Genomic DNA, 15000 nt, shown 5'->3' with positions numbered 1-15000 from the left:
CCAGTGTCAGGCTATAACTTTACGAAGGCCACGCTACACTTCAACTCGCTCTTCTGGATTAATATTCAAACCCAATATCTGAGCACACTCAATATCTCAATCGTCTTAATCAATGTTATATTATGTGTGTGTTGAGAACAAAGTTTTAGCATTACTGCTGGCTTGTAAACAAACTTCGCAGAGTTGTGTGACTTTAACATTGGCATTTGTAAAGTTATGGCCTGACACTGGCCAAAAAATGACGTCAAAATGCCAGTCTTTTGCCACAAAAGAAAACAAATCGTGAGTTGTATTCAATAGTTCAACCAATTAAATAACTTGTTTCCATGAGCACTACTAACGACAACTCACTAGGCGGTGAAAAAAAAAAACAACAAATAATGACGTCAAACTGCCAGTCCTTTTGAATTTCGGTGTCAGGCTATAACGATAGCTCCCTCAAGAAGTCGGGAGGAGGATTGTTCTAGTCTAATTTTCAAATACGTGTCTCCTTGAGTACGGCAGTTACTGGTTAACAAATAATCATAATTCCACCAAGAGGAGGAAACATCATTAAAGATCCAACCAAAAGAGTGCCTGCATTCAATAACGCCAGGAAATACTGGACTTCCTCAAATCGCCTCTTAACTGGACATGGAAGAAATGCATCAAATATGTGCAGATGGAAACTTGGAAACAATGATACCTGCCAGAAATGTCAGGCAGCCCCAGAGACCAGTGATAACATCGTCCTCCACTGTCCAGTCACTAAACTTGAAGGTGGCTACGAAACCATCCTTAGGGCGGAGGAAGACTTTAGAAGCTGGGTTGACAAAATAAATTGGGAAGTGTAGCCATACGCTACTAATACTACTATTCTTATAATTTCATCTTAAAACTCAATTTTTAGAAAGCTCGTTCGTTCCAACATAAAACCAAACTGAACCGATGACATATTATTGACACTTTGACCGTGGCCATCATTAATTTGTAGCCTGACACTAGACTTATAGTTTGACGTCATTTTAAAGGTTTGTGAAGCGCCACATGAGTTGTCGTTAGTAGAGCTCAAGGAAACAAGTGATCTCATTGATTGAACTATTGAGTACAACTCACGATTTGTTTTCTTGTATGGCCAAAGACTTGTCTTTTGTCATTTTTTGGTCAATGTCAGGCTATAGATAATATGCGCTTGGCTAAGAAGCTCACAACATTGCCATCCGGAAGTATAACGGACCAACACACAAAACTATGTGAAACCATGAACTTTTATAGTCTGGATAATACCGTTTAGTGAGTATTACTCATAAACGTGGATGGCAAAAAACAATAACAAAGACCAGAATGATGTCAACTTCATTCTATCTATAGATAGTATACGCTTAGCTAAGAATCTCACACCATTGCCATCCGGAGTATAACGGACCAACACACAAAACGTTGCGTAATCCTAAACGTTTATATAGTTTAGTCAATACAGTTTAATGAAAATTACTCACAAACATGGATGGGAAAAAACAATAATAAAGACCTGAATGACGTCATCCTCATTCTATCTATACGTTAACGATGGATGGCTACGCTTTGACACGTCAAACCAGATAATATTTAGATAATCAATTTTGGCTTTTGACAGCCACGTAGAATATGACAGTCCTTTTATCACATTTTATATTTAGATAGAGGATAAAAAGCCACGGCTGCCTGAAAATGGATCTCAGTTGATCGATAATATTTGTGACCTACGACCTCCTCAAAACGATATTTTGTCGGGGTGGTTTAGATGATTTTATAGATAGAATGAAGTTGACGTCACTCCGGTCTTTGTTCTTGTTTTTGCCATCAGCGTTTATAAGTAATTCTCACTCAACTGTCTTAACCAGACTACAAACGGTCAAGGTTACACATAGTTTTTTGTGTTGGTCCGTTATACTTCCGGATGGCAATGTTGTGATCTTCTTAGGCAAGCGCATACTATCTTCTATAGTAAACAATATGAGTATGAGACATGAGTTACGTTCGAATGGTCGTGTGTGTGTGCGTGCGTGCGTGTGTGTGTGTGTGTGCGTGCGTGTGTGTGTGTGTGTGTGTGTTGTGTGTGTGTGTGTGTGTGTGTGTGTGTGTGTGTTGTGTGGGTGTGTGTGGGGGGGGGAGGGGGTGTTTCTGTGTTTTCAAAATTATCAAAAAAAAAATGTTTGAATTACAATTAATATTGTAAAGCGCCGCTGAACACTTACGTGCACGTTGAGCCCTCGATAAGTAACTCGATATTATTGTGGAGAATGAGTATAATTTCTTAAACAAACAAAAACGAATTGTTATGATATTATATTTGGTCATTTTTACTTTCAATATCCTTTCTTGGCACCAGGTCTTCCCAAAAGATAGTATGCGCTTGGCTAAGAAGCTCATAACATTGCTATCCGGAAGTATAACGGACCAACACACAAAACTGTGTGTATCCATGAACGTTTAGAGTCGGGTTAATACAGTTCAGTGAGCATTACTCATAAACGCGGATGGCAAAAAACAATAACAAAGACTGAGTGACATCATCTTCGAACTATCTATAGATAGTTCGAAGATGACGTCACTCAGGCCTTTGTTATTGTTTTTGCCATCCGCGTTTGTGAGTTGTTCTCACTAAACTGTATTAATCAGACTATAAAAGTTCATGGTTACACAGAGTTTGTGTGTTGGTTCGTTATACTTCCGGATGGCAATGTTGTGAACTCCTTGGCCAAGCGCATTCTATCTATAGAGAGATATATCCACTAAACGTGCTCAAAGCGATTTACAAAGGGTCCCAGGCCAACAGCAACATTTAACATGTAGGACGGGACATGACGCCTGTTAGGCGAGATTACAATTGTCTTCGGACAGAGACAATGCTGATAACGATCAGGTACTCACTTTTACAACTGAGTACGATGAGAGAATGTGAGTAAAGAGCCTTCTCCAAGAACTCAATTATGCGCCGAGCGAGGCTTGAACCCATGATCTTCCGATCCACAAGACCATATAGCCGCACTATCAATATCATACAGACGAGCGATCACATAATATGGTCTTAGACCTACAAGTACTTACTTACTACTTAATCCTCTTCGGGCCTTGAGGCACATAGGGCATCCACCAACATCTCCATTTTTGCGATCGGCTGCTTTTGCGTGGCTGTATTCAGACAGGCCTGCTTCCTTTAATTCTTTCTCAAGTAGTGCTTAAAATTTCTAGCGAAAAGGTGAAAATGGAAGGGCTTCGGATGTGAAAAGTACAGTAAAGTGACATCTAATGCTGCAAAACAATCCTTTGTTGTAACCTCTATGCTAACCGTGGATGAGAAGAGGGTTGTTAGGCAGTAAAAACATTTTCTTTAAAGATAAAAAGATAATGCAATATCCTTGTGGTTATCAGCAAATCAAATAAACAATTTTGTCTGACATCCTTAATTTTTAAAAGCAATGATGTACAAACTATATACTCTTGTTGTTGAAATTTATTTTAAAAATCACTTAATAGCTGCATAATATGCACATATAAAAATGACTAAGTAAGTACGTATCTGGAATAAAAATATGTATTATTGCTAGAAATGTCAGTTCTCGTTAATTGTTGTTGTAGATGATGATTTTATGATGATGTTGTTGATGATATTGCTGCCGCCGCTGATGATGATGATGATGCTGGTGATGATGATGATAATGATGATCATGATGATCATAATGATGACAACGACGACGACAGACGACGACAATGATGTGTATAATGATAATGATAATAATAATAATAATAATAATAATAATAATAATAATAATGATAATAATAATAATAATAATAATAATGATAATAATAATGATGATGATGATGATGATGATGATGATGATGATGATGATGATGATGATGATGATGATGATAATGATGATGATGATGGTGATGATAACGATGATGATAACGAGTTGTATAACCACTATCTTCATATCACTTCCTTATGGATGCACAGAGATAAGACACAACCATGCGATTATCCTGTCCATTTTTTTTCTCCGTCCTCACATCTGTCCATGTTTAGAGGCGATGCCTTTATTTGTAAGCCATCGCCTCCACCATGTCCGTCTATTATATTACTATAGATGATGTATGACCCGGTATGATATCGGGTTGAACTAGATATCAAAAAATGATATGATCGTTAAAATGGCAAAAAAATGCCAGTTATAATTTTTATTTGTTTTGGTTTTTTCTTTGTTGTTGTTTATTTTTATTGTTGTTGTTGTTGTTGTAAATTTGAACGATAATAATCTAGCGGCAATATTTATTGCCGTTAAAATGAAAACAATATATCAAACATAAAACCAACCCTCCCCCCCCCCCCCCCCCCCCCCCCACCCCCCAAAAAAAAAAAACAAACAAAAAAAAACAAAAAAAAAAACAAAGAACATAAGACATAAAACAAAACAAAGACAACGTGTAATTCATGTTAAATCGAAAAGAAACTAGGTTGTTAGGTAAGGGGGGGGGGGGGGGAGGAGGGTTATGTTAATGTCAAAGCATTAGGAATTTACTTCTACCCAAGCCTTAAGTTAACCTTAATTGATGTCAAATCTAATAAGCATCGAGTTCACCTGTATAGGACTCAGAGTGCGCTATGCTATTATAACTCCTTCGACGAGTCGGTCGAGACCACTTCGAGCTCTTGGAAAACACTTTACTCACATTCTCTCACGTACTTAGTTAAAACGAGTCCTGGCCGTTACATCGTCTCGGTCGGAAAAATGTAACTCTACGTATGTCTTGTCTGTGTGCGAGCTGGTTACCCAGTGTAAAGCGCTCTGAGCACGTTTAGTGGATATTGCGCTATATAAACGCTAAAGTTTTAAAGGTAATTGTCCACAACCATCAACGGACAAACACCGTGAAGCGAGCAGAAAAACCGAGCGCTCATTCTAGTTAGTTTTTATCGAGGGTAGGGTACAAAAACTATCGTATCTTAAAACCTCAAGTTTTCAGGAGAGACAAAAAACGAAACTGTTTCAAATTTATAACAATCCTTGGATACTCATAAAATTTACTATCTAATGTTTGTTTTGTTTTTAAGGGTTTTACGGCACTTGCAACACATTTAGGTCATATCAGCGCCTGTAATTTATCTAATGTAAAACGTCACGAGAAATACGATGGTGGCATTTTTGAGAAGATATTATCATCCTTCTAAACAGTAGCGTTTGGAATAACATCTGCTGTCATCAATACGTTGCAACACCTGGGTCAGTCAACCGTGTCAGGCTAAGGTCACCTAGGATGCTAGGGATTTAATTATGATTTTTCTCCCTCTATTCAGATAAAATACAAAAATAAAAAACCGAGCTGTCTTCTCAAGCTGCTAATCTCATATCTAATATAATACCTAATAAAATCGACACAGGAAAACTATCAAAGAAAAGACATACTGAATTTTACAGATTGAAAAAAGATGACAACACACAAGGTGTATAACCAAAATATACTGCCAAAAATGGACTAACTGTATACAAATGACGATCATAAATGTGGTATCCAGTGATAAGGGCAAATTGAAAAATTCATGCACAAATATCCAACTTGGGTTATTGTCGTTAGGTTATGTGCAATAAATTTTATTTTTAGATATAGTTGAAAACTTCTAAGTTCAATTTATCTCTAGTCCATCTGTAAATTCCCTTTTTGGGTCTAATCATCCCGACTAATTACCGCTTTGGAAAGGGAGGTACATGCATCTTTGAACCAAAATTAAATACTGACAGAAAAGAAGTATGAGTGTTAAATAAACGTGAGTATTGATTTAGCGCAGTTTTCATTAAAGTCTTTGTTAATTAGAAAATGATGAACACACTTGTGTTCGTATAAAAAATGAATGTGGGGAAAAAGATTTCAGGAGACAACAAGACGTAAAAAATTCGCGTGGCGAGGGGACTCAACCGCGACCTTACTCAAGCTGGTCGATAGCTCAACGAGCAGACACAATTAACTTAGGCCAGCGGAGTATTCGTACCAGTAAGTCAGCGGTTCGATAGCCTTACCCAGCCGCGAAGATTTTTACTTTGCTTCAGCTTCTTCTGGCACTTTCCTTCTCACTTCATTTCTTTATAAATTCTTAAACGCTAACAACGTGTAGTCAATTAGCAGGCCAGGTGAAACAATAAGTTTTTTAAAGAATGAATGGTTGAACGAAACGACTAACTTTATAATTTTAGACGCCATTAGATAATCATTTCCACTTTATACATTAAAATTAATGTTAAGGTAGTACAGGGGTCCCTGGCCAACAGAACAGAGATGTTAACTGTATTGAACGCTGATTTATATAATATTGTTGATTTTGTCAAGACCACTCTGTAAATGCTTTTAGACTACATTGGTGATAGTTCTCACTAAATAGCTTTACACAGATTTCCGATTATCTAAATGATTGCGGGTCAAAACTGATATTTTCGAAGCGCAATTATCGTGAAGACAATTGATTTAATGTCAAGGTGTATGACAATGAAATGGTGAATTCGTGTTAATGTTAGAACAGACGAACCAAACTCCTCAGTGACACAATTAAATTAGATACCCAAGATCAATACAATTTCATTACAATGAATCATATATATTCATTACTACCAATGAGTTGTTGAAACAAACTACGCTTGTCTATTTGGCTAGTTAACCAACCTCTCACCACTGACACTTCTTATAAGTCTTGATCACCTTGTATGTTCTTCTTGCGAAGTCAGCATACTAGGAAGCATCGAACGTCGCATCATGTTTAAGTAACATAATAAAACGAAACAAACCTAAACGGAGATCGGTAATCGATTAAGATCATACCCTGTCAATGATTGGCAAATGGATTGAATTCGTGTGAATGATTTCGAAACAGTACGGACATTTCTCAGATAAGCTGCTTTTAGTAACACCACGTGGCTACAACAGTGGACTTCTCTGGCTACAATACTCTTCAACAGTCGTAACGTCACTTCCTTCCTAATGACGCATGGTAACTTAGTAACATTGGCTCTAAACTATCGAACAATGGCGGACTCCGTATGAAATCTTTCTCCGGCGAGCATAAAAGCGTATCCAGAGGAAAAAAAAACCCCCATAAATTTGATCATGTTTTGACTTTTACACATTCTGATCAAAAGGCATATGAAAATTTCTAGCCAGCATGAAGAATAAAAAGTAATGATTTTCATTGTTTAGAACCAAGATGGCCGCCGTTGCCGAGTGACGTGACATCAGACTACTGAATCCAATTGGATTCAATAGTCTAATGTCACGTCCGCCCAGCAACGAGCAGCTTGGTTCTAAACAAAGAAAATCTGTACTTTTTATTCTTCATTCTGGCTAGAACTTTTTCACATGACATGTGATCAGAATGTATAAAAGTCAAAACATGATCAGATTTATAATGTTTTTCTCCTCTGGATACTCTTTTACGCTCGTCGGAGAAGTATTTCATAAGGGCGTCCGCCATTGTTCCGAGAGTTTAGAACCAGTTACTAAGTTACCATGCGTCATTACGAGGGAAGTGACGTCACGACTGTTGAATCCTATTATGTACACAATATTTTGTAAACAAAGAATGATCGAGTTTCTACCTTGCCAGATGTTTTTGAGTGTATCGGGTTTGCATAAAATTCGCTTTGAGGGGAGAGCAAAACATGTCTTTGGTTGCAAAGAATATAATATTATTATGAATTCATATTCCATCTGGTAGACATTAATTACAACTTGGCTATCCGGGAAGGATAGAGGATTGGATGGATCCGCGCATCTAATTCTTTAATTAAGTTGCTAAATTTCAAAACACACTTTGCCCCATTATTTCACAGGCGTAAAGAATAATAAAAAAACAAACAAAGAACGTTTCGGGTTCAAAACCCGTTTTCAGACAACAGCAAAAAAAAAAAAAAAGAAAAAAAAAAGAAAAAATCAAAAACATAAATACATTACATTTAAAGTATGTTATTATTGTTTTTGTTGATGGCTGAAGAAGGGTTTTGAGCCCGAAACGTTCCGTATTTGGTATTTTCTTCTTTTTTTCTTGAAGTCGTTTTACTCATTTTTGTTCATTAGTTTTTTTTTACAATCCACAGCAGCAGTTTCTAGCAGCGTAATATCACTTTGTCCCGTTATTTGTGCGACTATGTGGTCTTGTGGTATGACACTCGCTTTCGGATCGAAAGGTTCTGGGTTCGAGCCTCGCCCTCGGCGCATAGTTGGGTCCTTGGAAAAATGTTCTTTACTCACATTCTCTCACCGTACTCAGGTGTAAAATGAGTACCTGGACGTTAACAGCGTTATCCACTAAATGTGCTCAACGCGCTTTACAAGGGGTCCCTGTTCAACAGCAACATTTAACATGTAGGACGGAACATGCCGCCTGTTAGGTGATATTCCAATTTTTCGGATAAAGACAACGCTGTTAACGACCAAGTACTCAATTTACACCTGAGTACGGTGAGAGTATGTGAGTAAAGAGCCTTTTCCAAGGACTCAACTATGCGCGAGCGCGAGGCTCGAACCCAGGACCTTCCGATCCGAAAGCGAGTGTCATACCACTAGACGACATAGCCGCACAAATGTGGTGATTTTGGGGTTAGGTGGTTAAACGTTTATTTTCTGTCCTGAAAAACCAGTTAAGTCCAAAACTTCTATCCAAACCTCAAAGCGCTTTACATGATCTATTGTCACAAAGCGTTCACTACTTCCCGAAAACGAAATATATATTTAAAAAAATAGTAATAATAGATAGCCAAAAAAAAAAAAAAAGAAAGAAAATCCAATTCATGTCTGGAATCGACACTAAACTCAAGAAGTGCGTGACCTATCAACAATAAAAAGATAATCCAATTTCTTTCAGGCGTGATTTATCAAGACAGGAACTGGCCATATTTCACCGGGACAACAAATAAAGACGGACAGATTACGTGTTCTGAAGGATGTTCAACCGATAGCAGCACGCTGATGTATTATCACGGATCAAGGTAGTTCCAGAAGATGCAGAATAGAGTATAATATTATAAAACAGTCTGTTCATTGCATGTGATACAATTACGGATTCCGTTAGAAGAATCAGAAGGAAACAAATTTTATTTCACCCAAAGTGTGACTTTTGACTTTTACAAATAAATACGTGACTACAAGTCTAATAAAAACGAAAAAGGTGATAATGGAAATTACAAAAACGTTACTACAAGTCTAATAAAAACGAAAAGGTGATAATGGAAATTACAAAAACGTTACTACAAGTCTAATAAAAACGAAAAGGTGATAATGGAAAGGCTTCTTATGTGAACAATACAGACAATTGACGTTTCTGGTGAAAACCCTTCGTCAGCACAAGCATAAACAAATGAACGTTGAAACCAAATAAAATATTATTATCATTTTATTTGCTTTCAACGTTCATTTGTTTATTGTTGTGCTGACGAAGCGATTGCACCCGAAACGTCCATTGCCTGCATTGTTCCCATCCAAAGTTACTCCATTATCACCTTTTCGTTAGTATTTTCACGATCCCAGGCTTCAGGCGTAGCCATCGTTAACTTATAGCCTGACACTGACCAAAAAATGACGTCAAAATGCTAGTCTTTTGCCACAATAGAAAACAAATCGTGTGTTGTATTCAATAGTTCAACCAATGGGACCATTTGCTTCCATGAGCACTACTAACTCCAACTCACTAGGCGGTGCAAAAACCAAATAATGACGTCAAAACACCAGTCTTTTTGGGTTTCAGTGTCAGGCTATAACCTAACGATGGCTACACTTCAGGCAGCCCTCACCGCCCTCTACTACAAGTCTAATGAGATTCAGCTGGTTTGGGAAGATTTGATAATCCACAGTAATATATTTGTAATCTAATCCCTGATGTTGGACAATTACAAACATCAACAACAACAAAAAACAAACATCTTGAGCTCTCAGAATAAAGCAATATCCTCTAAACGTGTTCAAAGTGCTTTTCAAGGCCTGCCAAGCCAACGCTTTGCATGTAGGACACTAATAGATAGAATGAAGTTGACGTTACTCCGATCTTTGATATTGTTTTTTGCCAGCCACGTTTATGAGTAATTCTCACTAAACTGTATTAACCAGACTATTAACGTTTAAGGTTACACATTATAATGGATGTCTAAAAAAAAAAAACAAAGAAAGATCTATGTGACGTCAATTTCGTTCCTTCTATTTGAAGTTAGAACTATTTTGGGAGAGAAAAAAATCGGCTGCGTTTGTAATAAGTACAAACTTGCCTCTTCCATTATCTTTTCCCCCTGATGAAATTGACATAACATTGTGGAAGATGATGAAGAGTATTCAACTATCTACAAACGATGAACAATCATAATAATTCAGTAATACGCAGCGTACTTATGCAATTAAAATTGAGCAAGCTATGCAAATTGCTCCTGTCTTCTATTAATCGTAATGTATACATCGTGTACCTCCTGTCAAGTGATTCTGTTTAACCAGTTGTTAACTACCGTGCTTTGGAAAAATTCGTTAAAAAAAAAAGTTGGCCAGAAAACTCGTCCTTCAAATAAATTAATATCGATCGATTTAAAAGACCCTCATCTTGGCAACGTGTCTAAAACCTGGGACTACGCGATGTCCTAGGTATGAGAGTTTTTTGCCATGATGACGGTCATTTAAATCGATCGATATTTGAAGGACGAGTTTTCTGGCCAAATTGTTTAAATATGAGTTTTTTGGGGGTTTTTTTTCAGAGTACGACAGTTAACTGGTTAAAGGGAAATCTCAGATTGCCAGATTACCTCGAAAGATAAAGCATAATAATTTTGTATTTACAGCGTGAATTAGTCATACGGAGGAACAGGAGTTGCTGTACTCTGAAAAATATGAAATACAACAACAAACCCAACCGCCAAAATAATATACCTCCCCCCAAAAAAACTATAAACTAGCAAACCAATACATTTTTTTTTAAAAAATCGGACATTAAACTCGTCCTTCAAACGTCGATGGATAAAAATGACCCTCATCTTTTCAAACACTAAATCATCTACCCCCGTCTCCAAAGTTTTTGACAAGATGGGGGTAAATTTTATCCGATTGATATTATACATTTCAGGGACGAACTTTCTAACTAAGTGACATTTTCATGTACGTTGTTCAGAACTCGGCAAGGAACGTGTATGGTTTCAAATTTTCATGAATTAACCTTGAGACTGATCAAACAAAGCCTGTACGAGAGAACTGATGTCTGTAAAAAAATAAATAATAATAACAAAAAATAAACAAAACCAAAACAAAACAAACAAAAAAAAAACAAAAAAAACAAACAAACCCAAAAAAACCCAACACATTTTTTTAATGGGGCAGAAAACTCACCCTTCAAATATCGGTCGATTAAAATGACCCTCATCTTTTGTATGTATGTGTTGCATTGGACCTATAAGGTGCTATGCTACATCAGCATAAAAGTGTCACGGCCACAGGGAGCTCACATATTATCATTGGGACCAAGCACGTCTGTTCCTGGCTAGAGTCACAATTTCGTCAATGGGCATAGAATCCAGCCCATGTAGTAGAGTGCCTGCTGGTCTAGTTGTCGAGTTCTTCAACTCATCTTTTTAAACACTCTCATGAACGACGATTTCAAAGAAGTCCCAATTTCCAGAGTTTTTGACAAGATGGGGGTAATTTTAATCGATCGATATTAAAACATTGGAGGACGAGTTTTCTACAAAAATTTTAATGTTTCAAAGCACGGCAAGAACGTGCTTTTATTCAAATTTTATGAATCAACCTTAAAAGCGACTTGCACTTATTTCAGATCTGATAGCCCAATTCTTTATGGGCTCAATGTTGTAATGGAAATCTCAAAAAAAAAAAAAATGATCTAAAAATTGTCCATTGCAACAATGTTCATCAAGGCCCATAAGTGGGTTCGGATGTCAGACCTTTACACGTCGCTTAAAAACAATTGTTAAGCATTAGGTTCACACCCCTGAATAATATCATTTTGATGCAATTTATCATTTATCATTTTTTAATATTAATTTATGCTTAATAAGCATCATCCAGATTTAACATAAGTGTGACATTTCCCAAAATTATTGTTGTAACAACCTAATGGTGAGTGAAGCACAGCGCAATCAATCATTTGTGGTTGTATTTCCCGTACTCAGAAAATTCAAATAAAACATTTATATATATATATATATATATATATATATATATATATATATATATATATATACATATATATATATATATATATATATATATATATTAAGAGAGAGAGAGAGAGAGAGAGAGAGAGAGAGAGAGAGAGAGAGAGAGAGAGAGAGAGGGAGTGAAAATGTGATAAAGTAAGATGACTTTCAAGACCTGCCATTTCTAAAAAAAAAAAAAAGAAAAAAAAGAACAGTGTGAGGTGTTCATATTTAGCGATGGCATTTTCCCATAACATTTTATTGTAAGTGACATTTCGTTACTTTGATTACACACACACACACACATACACACACACATACAAACACACACACACACACACACACACACATTACAATTTTTTTTATTAAACAACGAGACATAGCTAGTGGTTATGGGATAATAATGATTTTAGCAAATACCACAGGATGTAAAATTCATTATAATGCCATTTGTCGATCCTTTTTTATTTGCTGATATTATGATAGTATTTGAAACTTATCGCTTACGACATTACGAAAAATCAACAGCGATTTGTAGTCAATATTTTCTGGCCAAAAATGAAAAAAAAAATTGTCTTTTTGTCAAAGCACAGCAGAAGTAGACTTTATGGCATTTTTATGATCATATCAGTCGGATGTTAATCATTGGTCGCTCATTAGTGCCGATTGGATGTGAGGGGTCTTTTTCTTTTTATTTGACGTCCCTCAATTCATTCATAATTGATCGAATCATAGAATCCATGTCCTCACTATAGTCAATGGAACGTAATGTGGAAGTTAATAAGCGTCATGAGTTTCAACTGGCGATGATGATGACGATGACGATGAGTCAAGTATTGGAATGAATCAATTAGGGGGAGAGCGAGAGATAGGGAGAAAGAGAGAGAGAGAGAGAGAGAGAGAGAGAGAGACGGGGGGGGGGAGGGAGAGAGAGGAGAGAGAGAGAGACAGAGAGATAGGGAGAGAGAAGAGAGAGAGAGACAGAGAGAGACAGAGAGATAGAAAGACAGTGGGGGGGGGGGGGGGGGGGGGGTTCAAGGGATGAGATAAGGAGAGTGGAAGGATTGGACACCTGATGATCTTTGATTAATGAGAAAGGTGAGTAACAGAACCGTGTAAAGTAGCACATTGACAAACACACACACACACACACGTACACACACACACACACACACACACAAACTCATTAAAGGGAGAAAGAGAGAAAGAGAGAGAGAGAGAGAGAGAGAGTATGTGTGTGTGTGAGAGAGAGAGAGGAAGAGAGAGACAGAAGGAGAGAGAGACAGAGAGAGAGAGAGAGAGAGAGAGAGGATGGGGTTTGGAGGGGAGAAGGATTGGAGAGCAGATTAGGCCTATAGTCGTTGATTAATGAAATGGATGGGTGAGAATTAGTGCGGGGCTGTCATTGGCAAGCTTAAGGACCACGGTCCTACGGTCCCTGGGAAATGAAAACCGCAAGGACCGGTCCTAGGACCGGCGGTCCTTTTCGACATTGAACATTCCTGAGAGACCGTTTTGACCTTTGGGACCATGGGATCGTTCATTCTTGAACCGTTAAAGACCGCTACACGATGAAAACCGTGGTCTAGAGGAGTAAAACACACGGAGTAGTCACACTCATTTCAAATTGTAACCTAATTAGAGAAGAGGGGTGATGCCTTCTTTATTTGCTCACAGTACTTCATTGTTACTTCGATAATTTAGCGTGAATAAAATTTGAAATTTATCCCCGTTAACGGAGATAATGGAATCACCCAAGGCGTTGATCGAGTTGTTCGTGGCGTTTATACACACACGCAACTCCTACCCCCCCCCCACCCCCCCCCCACACACACACACACACATGAAAGGGCAGCGAGCATTGAAGAGTAAGAGAGAGACGTGAAGTTATAATAAGAGGGGGTGGATGCGGTAATAAGTAATAAGTAATAAGTGGGGTCGATGGTGACTTTTCGCCAGATCTAACAAACCCAGCTACCCATTCACTGCTGAGTAAACAGGGATTCAGAAAAAACTCGACTGCACCCGGGATCGATCTCTGGCCCTTTGCGTATAAAGAGAGTGCTCTATCAACTGAGCTATCGGGGTCCCCAAATATTCTATTGAACCTTTTAAAAATACAGACGTTATAACTGGTTTTTTTTTGGACGGAAGAAACTAATGAAACTCATATTACTTGATTAGTTAAAACACCAAACGAAATTTTAATATTATTGTATTATTTTAAATGACAACAATGCGATAGAAAGGAGTGGCAACAAGAGATGGACAAAAGAAAACAAAAAATCAGACTTGCAACTTGCTAGGTTCGACACACACACACACACACACACACACACACACATCTTTAATAGTCACATACATTTCAAACAATAACCCATTAGAGAAGAGGGGTCATGCCTTCATCATAGATCATTGTCATTGCGATCATTATGGTGTAGTAAATTTTGAAATTTACCCCGTATAATGGAATCGTCCAAGGCGTGCGCCTCCTGTTCCCCCCATCTCACACACGAAAGGGCGGTTTGCGGAGTGGAGGGAGGTGGTCGTCTGCCTCTATGGTCGTCTGTGTCGTTTAGTGTATGGCAAAGGGGGGGTGGGTGCGATTAATTAAGTGGGATGGGTGGTGATTGGTGGAAGATAGGCAAAGGACCGAGGCAACGAATCGCTGGGGAAGTAGTATGGCGCGAGACCGTTGAAAGGTGATAAGAAGTGAGGACCGCCGGCGGTCTTCCTCTTTGGGACTGGACCACGGTTCACAGCTAAAAGACCGTGGGACCGGTCCTCGGTCCGGTCCTCAGCGCGGCACTAGTGA

At 37.9% G+C, this 15000-nt stretch overlaps 1 protein-coding gene across 2 annotated transcripts in view; it reads right to left on the bottom strand.

The window, feature by feature from the left end:
• Positions 1-15000, bottom strand: part of LOC144969470 (uncharacterized) — a 187990-nt gene that overhangs the window by 137836 nt on the left and 35154 nt on the right. Inside the window, exon 2 of one of the 2 annotated variants that reach the window (XM_078908594.1) lies at positions 3070-3209. The exons of the other annotated variant lie outside the window; for it this stretch is intronic. The gene's annotated coding sequence lies outside the window, so the exon portion shown is untranslated. The remainder of the gene's footprint in view (positions 1-3069; positions 3210-15000) is intronic. 2 annotated transcript variants of the gene reach the window in all.

The sequence above is a fragment of the Berghia stephanieae genome, chromosome 3 (genome assembly GCF_034508935.2).
Source record: "Berghia stephanieae isolate SIO BIC M18660-M18661 chromosome 3, UCSD_Bste_1.3, whole genome shotgun sequence".
NCBI lineage: Eukaryota > Metazoa > Mollusca > Gastropoda > Nudibranchia > Aeolidiidae > Berghia > Berghia stephanieae.
This window is presented reverse-complemented; position numbering and strand designations above follow the sequence as displayed.